Here is an 11,265-nt window from a genome sequence, read left to right as displayed (position 1 = left end):
CTGAAGATAATTTTGTGAGTTACAGGATTTTGAAAAATGCTTCCAATCTTAAATGAATCGTATGAACTTTTTGGATTAACCATATACCAAATTTTTCCATCTAGCCTTTATTTTGTAGTTGTTATGTTAACTTACATTCAAAGAACCGGATAGACAGACAAAGCGGATTTCGTTCGAAATTAGATAGAATTATACAAATTGAATGCAAAGGCCTCGTTTCAAATTTCATTTCTTTAGCTCAAAGCATTTCTCAGTAATTTTGATGGCTGGTATTACTTCAAAAATGTGTTTTTCGGTCTGAGTGACATCTGAAAATTTTAGATACATAAAATCTCGAGTGTATTAGCGATTACAATATTCTTTCTTTGAATCTTATACAATAAGTAAAAAAAAAAAGGTGGCTGCTCTGAGGATTAATAATCTAGACACTCATCTAAATTAAAGTAAGCATAGTTAGGCAATTGTGATGAACAACGAAGTGGTCCCAATATTAGTGGTGTTTAAGCTAATTTGCAGCGCCAACCGCACTGGGGTGACAAACGAGAAAGACCCTCACTTCAGACTGGGTTTTCATGCGATCTAGATCACTAGGGTAGATGCTCTACTACTCACCAGGAGAAGTAGAATTATTATTCATATTTACATCCTATTAAGTGTGGGTAATTTAACAATGCAATTTTATACCTTTAATAATTCAGTTTGCATTATTCAAATCATAATTTGATATATCTTCGCTGAATTTCACAATAAAATATTTAAAAAAACATACACGGTCCTCTTTAACTATGGATATATTTGGTCCGTTGAGATTATGGATGATTAAAATATAATGGCTATGAATATTTGAACTTAGGGTGCATTTGATAGCTTTGTAAAATATCAGCAATGGCGACGACGATGGGTTAAAAAATTAATCATCCAAAAGGTGTGATTAAGGCAAACGTTACAAACATGGAAGCATTCTTTGAAAGTAGCGATAAATCTTCTATCTGTGAATTAGAAATTAAACTGAAAAAATTGGAATACTACAGAAGAAATTAGACAAACTTCAAGAATCCTTTCCCCCGTTTTCGGATTTGAATCAACTTTAAGAAATGGCAAATGATTTTGAGCAAGTGGATTGCCGACTTGAAGAAATGAAGGTAAGAATCACTTCTATCCTCAATTATTTGAAATCATCATTCAATTTAAAGGAATTGGTTGTTGAAATAATAAACGCGAAGTACGCTTGCCACAGAAATTCCGCTCCCAATATTTTTCGAAATATTTTGTCAATAGGCAACATTTAAAACCCAGTTCATTGCGCTGTTGCCAAATAATAATTAAAATGACAACCAAAAGAAACGTTTTGAGTGTCTCTCGGAGGAGAAGCTAAACAATTAAAATCATCTGGAAATAAATTTGATTCTCTGTTTGAATTACAGTTTTAAATTATGAGCAAAATAATTTATCTGAGACTTAATTAGTCAAGAAAGTAATTTGAATTTTCTCTAAAAACCTCCGAAGCTTCCCAATTTGATTCACTTATATCCTTTCTTGAAAGGAGAAGTTCTAATTTGAAACATGTTTCCACTGTGAAAGCGGCTTATCCAATCAAAAATGTAACAGAAAACATAATATTATATAATCCATTTAAACAAATATCTCCTGTGATAAAATCAAATAAAAAAAACAATTCTAAGTCATGCATTTGCTGTAAAGGCATACATTCATTGTATAAATGTATGTATAAACTTTCAAAATATGAGTTTGGGAAAAAGGTAAAATTTTGTTTCAAGTCGTAGAATTTGCAGACTTGCCTTCGCATTCATGCGCTAGTTCGTGCTCTTCCAAATGCAAGTCTTGTTACAAATTGCCAGATGGCCTACAAGTCCTTACTGCATGAGGGGAGAGAGACATTAAATCAACAAACAGGAGAAGTAACCAGGGCCGGCCATCTGGGGCCTGCGGTGGATGCTATGCACCGGGGCCCGGCGATTGAGGGAGGGCCCCAACACGACCACGAATTAAAATATTGTTCTGAATGGTAATAGCGGAGTGGAAAGAGAGAGAAAGAAATTTAATTGGGAAAAATCAACGGGTTTTGAAATATACGAAGTTTATAGATATATTAAAATTTAGTGCAATATATTATAATTATAAAGTACGGTCATTTATCTCACCTACTAAGTAAAATTACATATATTACTTTGATAATTTATACTATAAAATGGTGAATATTGTTAGATTTAGCATATCCATTCCAAGGAAGTATCCCTCTGGGTGTCAAGACTCGGTATCAAAAAAGAAAATTAGCAGAAAAGAGAAAAGAAGAAAATCAAAAAGTCATAAGTATTTGTAAATCTGTTTTTTTTTTTTTTTTTTTTTTTGTCTACGAAGTAATTCTGGCAATGAAATTGCTCCGACTGCGGAAGTTATAATTCAAAATTCAACTGGCGGAGAAAGCACCGCACAAACTACATAATCTTGCAATGAAAGTGAGGAAACTGGGAAAATCTTTGAAGAACCACATGTTTATACAAATATTATTGAATCGGAAAATAACGATGAAAATGGCAATAACAAATGTGATCAATAACGCATGTAAGTATTCAAGTTTATGACCAAGCATTATAACTGATAAGTTTAAAATGTTTTGTGTTAAAAACAGACCTGTATAACACAACGGAGTTTTTGCTAAAAATGCTGAATGTAGATCATTTTCCGCAGGCGTCCTGGCATAGGGGTAGCACGTCTTCCCCGTCATCTGGGCGTCCCGGTTTGGGCATGGTTGTTCTGCTTCTGTGTTCTATTTGTGAGGTGTGTGAATGTGTTTCCCCCCGCCCTGTAAAAAACCATTATGCAAGTGACGCATTAAGTAGCTAAGTCATCCCCTTAGCCCTAGCTGGCGCTACTGAAAAAACAAGAGACTCTCACTCGGCTTAAATCGCTGACAGATAATTGTCAGCGTGCTTGTAAAGTGCCATAATTCACAACACAGATAATTTTCCATTACTTACTTTAAGAAAAAAAGCGCCAAATGGGGAAATGCAGCTTCGCAGCAGATTTATTCATTCAAAAACGCAAGACTTGGTATTTTGTTTTTGTTGTACATTATTTTTTAGAGGAAATGAGAATTCTACACGATTTATAGGTGTTTACAATAACAGGAGAAAATTATCAACTGTAATGCAAGATCATGGGCATTCTGCTTGTCTTTAATTAATTCATTGCTCGAAAAGAAATGCAGAAACGACTAAATTTATGTTCGACTATTGATAAAAAATAAATCATAATATAAATAAGAAAGCGAAACTATTTAAATCACTATTTCAAAAAATTGTAGTTGCGATTCTATTCTTAGCATGTAATAATTTTCTATTTCGAGGAAATCATGAAATAGTAGGAACATTTAATAATGGAAATTTTTTAAGTTTAATCGAATTAAGTAAATATGACTCTGTGCTTAAACGGAATAAAAATTTCCAAACATAGAATTGTGCATAATTTAGCACATATATCACAAGAACAAATTATTCCTGCATTAGGAAATGAAGTTCTTAACAAAGTTCAAGGCGATACAAACGTAGCCATGTATTATAGTATCCAAATAGATTCTACTGATATTTCCCATAAAATACAACTCCAGTCTTTATTAAGTATGTAAATTTTGAAGACAAAAGTTTAAGTATAAATGAGTCATTTGTAGGATATTTTGAAGTAACTAATGTGTCTGGAGAAGGATAGCAAAAGCTGAGTTGAAAATATTAAATGAGCTTGATTTAGATATTATGAACTGTAGTGGACAGCAACGGTAGTAACATGAAAGGGAAATATAAAGGTGTACAATCTAAAATATTTGCTCTAAAACCTCATGCAATTTATGTGCCTTGCCTATTATGACACGCTTTTAATTTATTAATTTATGATGCCGCTTCCGGTATTAAATATTGTAATATTTTTCGATATTATAACGTTTATATTGCTTATTTTCTACATCTGCAAAAAGATGGGAAATTCTACAAAAGCATTTAAACATTACTCTTGAACCAATATGCGCCACTGTTTGGGAAGCCAAAATAGATAAGGTTAAAGCAGTATATACACAGTTTCAACAAACTTGTAATGCCCTAGAAAAATTTATTTATGCAAATAACAATAATACAGCAGTGTCCGAAGCTAAAAGTCTATTGGATCCAATACAAGAAATGGCATTTATTTTATGTTTAATAGTATAGTTTACAATATTGTCCAAAATTAGCACTATCAATAAACTATTTCAAGTAAAAACAATTGTTCTCAACTGGGATTTTAACTAAGAGAATAAAATTAATACTGAAATCCAAAATTTAAGAGAAAAATTGAACCCATTTTTAGACGACGCAAAAGCTATAGCACGTAATTTGAATCTTTTAGAACATTTTTCTGAAAAATGAATTCGAAAAAGAGAAAAATTATACTTCGAAACAACAGAAGATGAAATTATAGAAAACCCGGTTGAAGAATTTAGATGTTATTTTTTAACTCTGTAAATGATACTGTTATTGTACAGATAGAAGATAGATTTAAAAGTACTTCAAATTAATCACTGATTTAAAAATTTAAAAAAAAATCATGAATTAGAGAAATGTTCCAAAAACATACCGTTTTACAATAGCGATGTAGATGAAAACCTAATCCAAATAAATGTTTTGCTACGAGATTTGATTTTGAATGAAAGGGATGTAAATAACGCTTAACACATTATAATATATACTAATTAATAACTTTAATGATTTATTTCTAAATGTATTAACTATGCTAAAAACTTTCTTTACATGGCCAATTACTATAATAAATACAGAGTGCTCTTTCAGCAAATTAAAATTAATAAAGAATTGTTTTCGGTCAAGCATGTGTGCATAACGCTTAAATGCACTCTCTATATTAAGCGTTGAAAAAGAAATAGCAAAGAATTGTAATTTTCTTAAAGTAATTAATAGCAAAAAAATCACACATTAAATAAACGCGCAATAGTAATATGTGTCTGTGTTTGTATTTTTTTTTTTTTTTTACTTTGCAAAAAATCTGGGGCTCTAAATGAATTTTGCATCCGGGCTCCGTCATAAAGAAGGCCGGCTTTGGAAGAAACCAATGACATATCTTTTCCACCCAACAACTCAGACATCTTCGGATCTTCTTTTCTGATAGTTCAATGAAAGAAGATATATTCAGCCTTTACTATTGCGAAATCGAATGAGATGTGCATTTTGTCGAGAGCATTGTTTTATTTTAAGAACGCTTTCGGAGAAAGGATAATGATCCGATGTTTGACTGATTCAGAGAACCAAATGCGTACCATTATTACTGAATGTGTTGAATTACTAGGAATAAAACAAGAAAAAGTAAATATTCCTGTTTTTTGATTTAATGGAACCAATATTGCTACTAAGAGAGAGATATAAATAGAAATCTCAAAGTTAAAAAATGGTTTTACTAGATGTGTTTCCTTTTATTCAGTTCCTTCAATTAAAAATTTAACTCCATCCATATGACTAAACATAGATATTTACAAATTATCAAAACAAATAAATTTAGTCATCCTATTTTTATGAAACCTAATAAAAGTGTCGCTTTAATGGGAGCAGATTTGTTTTTTGAAATGTGAAAGCCAAATAAATTCTATGTAAAGAATTCAAAGTATAATTTTGCAGGACACAATTTTCGATTGCATCGTGAGTAATAGATAATTTTGCTATCTTCTAATAGATTCTCAAGAACATTAACAAAACTCTGCAAAATTTTTGGATTATTGAATCTGGCGAAGATGATGCTCTCATTTTAATCACTGAAGAGAAACTGTGTGAAAACACTTCTTTGAAAATTATTCAAGAACACTAGAAAGCAGATTTGTAGTAAAAATTCCTTTAAACAGTGATAAACAGATGGGAGAATCTCGGACTCTTGCTAAACGACGTTTAGTTATTTTATGGAAACATCTTAGTAAAGATGAAAACTTGAGCTCTCTTTACTGTGATTTCATGCGTAAGTATCTAGATTTAGGTCATGGTAGTGAAATTAAAAAAGTGAATAATCCTGAACTCGCTGTTTAGTTGCCTCATCATGGAGTTTATAATTCTTCAAAATCATCTACAAAACTTCGTGTAGTCTTCATTGGCTCTGCTCCGACATCTAATGGAGTGTCTGTGAATCATATTTAGTCGAACGGCAGAACAGTTCAACAAGACCTGTTTTCCATCATGACGCGCTTTCTTAAACAGAAATTGCTATTTACAGCAGATATCTGCTTGATCACCGAGATTTGTAGAGAATAGTACGGAAAGAAGATCCAGATAAATCAATAAAAACGTACGAACACAATTACTTATGGTAAGACTGGTGTGTCTTATTTGGCCACTAAGACCTTGAATCAGCTAGCGGTTGACGAAAAGGATATTCTGATATTGTTCAGACAGATGGACAACACTTAACAGGTTCAGATACCTTAGAAAATGCTTAAGAACTGCAAATCTAACTTGGGCAGTTACTTGAAAGAGGAGATTTGACTCTCCACAAATGGTGTCCTAAATTGAAATCTTCTCGATAACATTCCAAATAATAATGATTATCAATTTAACTGCTCTAGAGATATGAAGTCTATCAAAATTTAAGGTGTTTTGTGAAAAACAAATCGTGATTGTTTTTCAATTAAAATAAATACTTCATTGCAAAATTCTCACTTCAATAAAAGATATTTCCAGGATATACGATCCTAGATTTGATTGTTTCTGTTGTTTCAAAGGCTAAGATTTTCATGCAAAGACATGAAACTGGATTGGGACGACCTCTTGTCTAAGGATGTTTCTAGTGCATGGATCGAATTTGTTTTATTACTTCAATTGAACAATGGGAACGCCCTCGACATTTTCTTTCCAATGCTAAAGTTGTTAACCTATGAATTTGCTTCTACTGCAATATATGGAGTTGAATTATATTCACTAGATATATTCTTCATCTAGTGAATCTAATTCTATATACCTAATATGTAGCAAATCGCGTGTCGCCCTACTTAAACCACTGACAATTTCCAGACTGGAATTTTGTGCAGCACAGTTATTGTTAAAACACACACAGGGAGTAATAAAGATCCTTAATATTGCAATTTATAAAATTGCGCTCTACCATTGCATTGGCTCGGTTAGAAAAACTTCTCCAAAAATTAAAACCATTTGTCAGCCATAGGACAGCCACCATTGTAGAATAACTAAACGCTTTGTTTGGAAACGTATATCATCAAAAGAGAATCCGACAGATCTTATTTCTAGAGGTTTATCTCCTGATTCCCTTCATTATAGTAATGTATAGTGGAATGGCCCTTCATTTCTTAGAGATGATTAAAAAACTGAAGATTTATCTGTGTCCGAACCTATTACAGACAGCGATTTCGTTTGGGAACTGAAGTAACCTGGAAAATCCATATTACTTACTACTTCTGATTATAGTTCGTGTGTACTCTTCTTATTTCTATCGGTAATAATTCTGTGAAATTAATTAGGATTCTTAGTTATGTTTCCAGATCTATTCCAATTGTAAAACCAGAATTGTGCCAAAAAAAGACCTATTTCTTGAGATGAATACAAAAATGCTGAGGTTATGTTAAATTGGGTGCAAACCCAAAATTTTTCTAAAGAAATTGAAATGATTTCAAAGGGAAAAGAACTTCCAGGTATATATCATCTAAAATCTATAAACCTTTTCCCAGATCATAGTAATTTATTTAAAAGCTGTGGATTACACTGACAGATTTATAACGATAGATCTGTTATCGCATGATTGTTTTTCATTGTTGAAAGCTAAATAAGAAGGTTTCCGTTTAATATCTGCGTAGTTTACGGGACATATAAAGAAATGAAGTTACAATATCATGAAACTTAGTAGATAGATGAACCGGATATTTACGTCTGTAGCAGCACCCTGATGTCATTGGACCGGTCTCCAGTAGATGGGTTCGTGTACACGATAAAAAGAACTTAACTAAGACAGTTAAAATAATACAGCTTTAATGTCAGACAGTTTGGTAGAATCATGGCCTTGAAGTTACACCTACACTATTTAAAGAAAACTAAATATAACTAATATTCTTAGCAAACGCCAAAGATGAAAAAGTTAAAATTTTTAAAAATAAAGTCCACTGTATTGTGATTAAAATTGAGTGAGCCATGAATATTTGAATATTATTATCTTATAAAAAGTCGCGATTTTAGACCGCCTCTAAGAAGATATACCAATCAACTCTCTGTTTCCCCAAGGCTAATTGGCCTTAGATTATGAATATATTGATTGTCCTGAAATTGTAACCCTGAAAATTTCATAATTTGATCAGATTTGATCTCAGATGATTAAAAAGATTTTATATTTTATTTTATTATTGTTATTTAAAAGTTGGAGTGTCAAGAAATAATTGGTAGAATATGATTCCTCGTAATTAAAGGAAAAAGAATTTAGTCTTCATAATTTTTTTGAATATGTTTATTAACCGAAATAAAATAAAATATTATTTGTTCGTTTAAATCCTTTTTTAAAGTAAAACTAAAAATTGAGTTTTATGATGAATCTGAAAATTTTTTATTGGATAACTCTTTGAGATATTGCATAAATTATGAAAATTATTCTATAGCGCACATAAGACTTCAATACAGAACAATTCTGTTTCTGTGCTCATATTAAAAAGAAAAAAAAAACATGTTTTAACAAATAAGGGTTTTTGTATTTATTGAAGTTTTATCACCTCCGATTCAATTTAAAGTTTTAATTTTACGGGAGTTGACAGAAAGTTACAGAGATATACACTAAAATGAAAATAATATCGTAAAACTTCTCGAATAGTATGAGTTATATGACTATGCATTGAATTCCTCGCTTAGCTTAGATAATTAAGGGAGCTGCAAAACGCTCTTAAAATTTCCAAGAAATGGTTCTTTGTGTCATCAAAAAGTACATTCAGTTTGAGGAAAGGAAATATAAAAGAAATAAAAAAGGAAGCCTTCAAACAGAAACTTTAATCAAGAACAAAAATAGCGTTGATTGCTGCCAAAATGGTAATATATATGATTTCCAATGGTTTTCATTCGGATGCATCAGTTTTTGATGTTCATATTTTCAAAAACAATTGTTTTAGAAAATTAATCTTGGCATTATCATAAGACTAACTTTTTAAATGATGTCAATTACATTTCCATAGAATTTTCCTCTTAATTTTAATAATATTTTAATTCATTATGACATTTTATTAATAACAAGGTTTTTAAATATTATGATGGTATTCAAACTCGTCCATCAAAACACTGACTCGCGTGTTGTCAATCACTAAGTCCGCAGTTTGATTTTCTCTTCCGCTTTTATTTCTCAATATATGCACTTTTTGATTTACAGCAAACTGGTTCAATTGAATTCATTTTTTTAAAGTTGTATCGAAGAACAAAATGCATACCATAAATCATTTAACACTCTAAAAAAGCCAATTTATACGAGGAGCCAATACTCTCTTTATATATACTTTTATAATATATAAATATACAAAAGAAATAGTTCATAAGACAAGAGAAAAAAATGAAATCGTATGTTTATTCTTATAAACTTCATCCAAATCAGAAAGAAAAAAAGTCATTTATCTTTGATAGCGGTCACCTGAAGAACATTAGAGTTTACATCGTTTAAATTTAAATTTTTTAATTTTATAAAAGAAGTTTTTTTAGAAATCCAGAATAATTCACAAAAAATATTTGATATTTTCACCCAAAAATCGATTTTAGCAAAGTCATCTAAAAGAATTATTGAAGAAGGATAGCAACAACGAGCAGGAATTCAGATGTGTTTCGAGTCATGCAAATAAGCTCGTGTGCACGAGCAAAGAGTAGTTGTGATTCGGGCACGAATAATGCAGAATCGGAACATATATGAAAGAGGCACGAGAAAATATTTTTGCAAATATATGTACAAATTCAATCTTTTATATAATACTTAAGTATAAAAATTGGGGTATTTTGACTTAAAAACTAATGAATTTTGTTAAAAAACAATTAGATCTCGAATTTGATTTCTTCTATCTCCATTTTTAGCGCGTTTTTTTCGTTAAGTACTTTTATCTTCGTAGTTATTGCGTGCTATTATTCCAAAAAAATGAGTCCCCCCCCCAACTCAAATGCATACATAGAATTTTCTTAATGTATTGTGAATGGATATTCTATGAATAACTATGTTAATAGTTTTATTAAGACATCTTTAAGTGAAGTATATTAAAAATTTAGAAGTACTTGTTTTTAAGAAGAAGTAAGCATAATTTTTGTCAAAAAGACTATTGGTACAAAAATTGAGGGAAAAAAAAAACACTCCTCAGTTACATAATTATATTACTGAATGTAAAATTTGAAAATTTTAGATATTAATTTATTTAACGTTTAGTGCATGCATTGAAAAGTTGTTTTTGTGTAGCTAGAAAATTACCATATCACATATATTTATCTTTTGTCTTCAATTGCAATCAGTAATATTTCATTAGCGAAATAATGGTAGCCTAGTAATATAGATTGAATAAACAAATATTTCTTTGCAAAATAAACTGACTTTTACAATTACACAATTGACTTATTTCATTGAATTATAATAAATTCACATTATTTGGCTACAACAAAGCAACTCTTCCTTGCATGCATATAGCAAAAGAGTATCGACTATGTTACCTATGTTTTATTAAATTTGGATTAATCTCTAATTAGATTTTAAACAAAGAATTATCATAAGGAAATGTACATAAAAAAATGAAAAATCTGCAGATTCATTGCCGAGAAAAAAACCATTTAGGTTAATAAAGTGGTGATACTTTTTCGAACTATTCATTGAGTTCTGAATCGAGGAAAACAATCCTTTAATCCTATTTATCCATTTATATATATATATACACTAATAATAATGTGTGTGAGAGTGTATGTTATGACACTTTACAGGTCAAACAATTTGATCTAGAGTTAAAAAAGTCGGCACATATGTATCCTGGAAGGTAAGGATTTGCACCTCGTAGCGATTGTTTAAATTTTTTATTTTGTATTTTAATTAATTGAGAATTAAGCTGAATTATGGTATTTTTCCGTTGTAACTTCCCAAAATATTACGGCACAAAAATGAATATGACATCATTTTAAAATTTAAACTTTTTTCTTTTGAAATCGTTAGACGATTAAATCGATATCAATTTAATAATCGTGCAAATTTTTGTAGAATTTTTGCATTTTTTTTCAAATTTTGTTTAAT

Source organism: Argiope bruennichi, chromosome 4, assembly GCF_947563725.1.
Source record: "Argiope bruennichi chromosome 4, qqArgBrue1.1, whole genome shotgun sequence".
Taxonomy (NCBI): Eukaryota; Metazoa; Arthropoda; class Arachnida; order Araneae; family Araneidae; genus Argiope; species Argiope bruennichi.
This window is presented reverse-complemented; position numbering follows the sequence as displayed.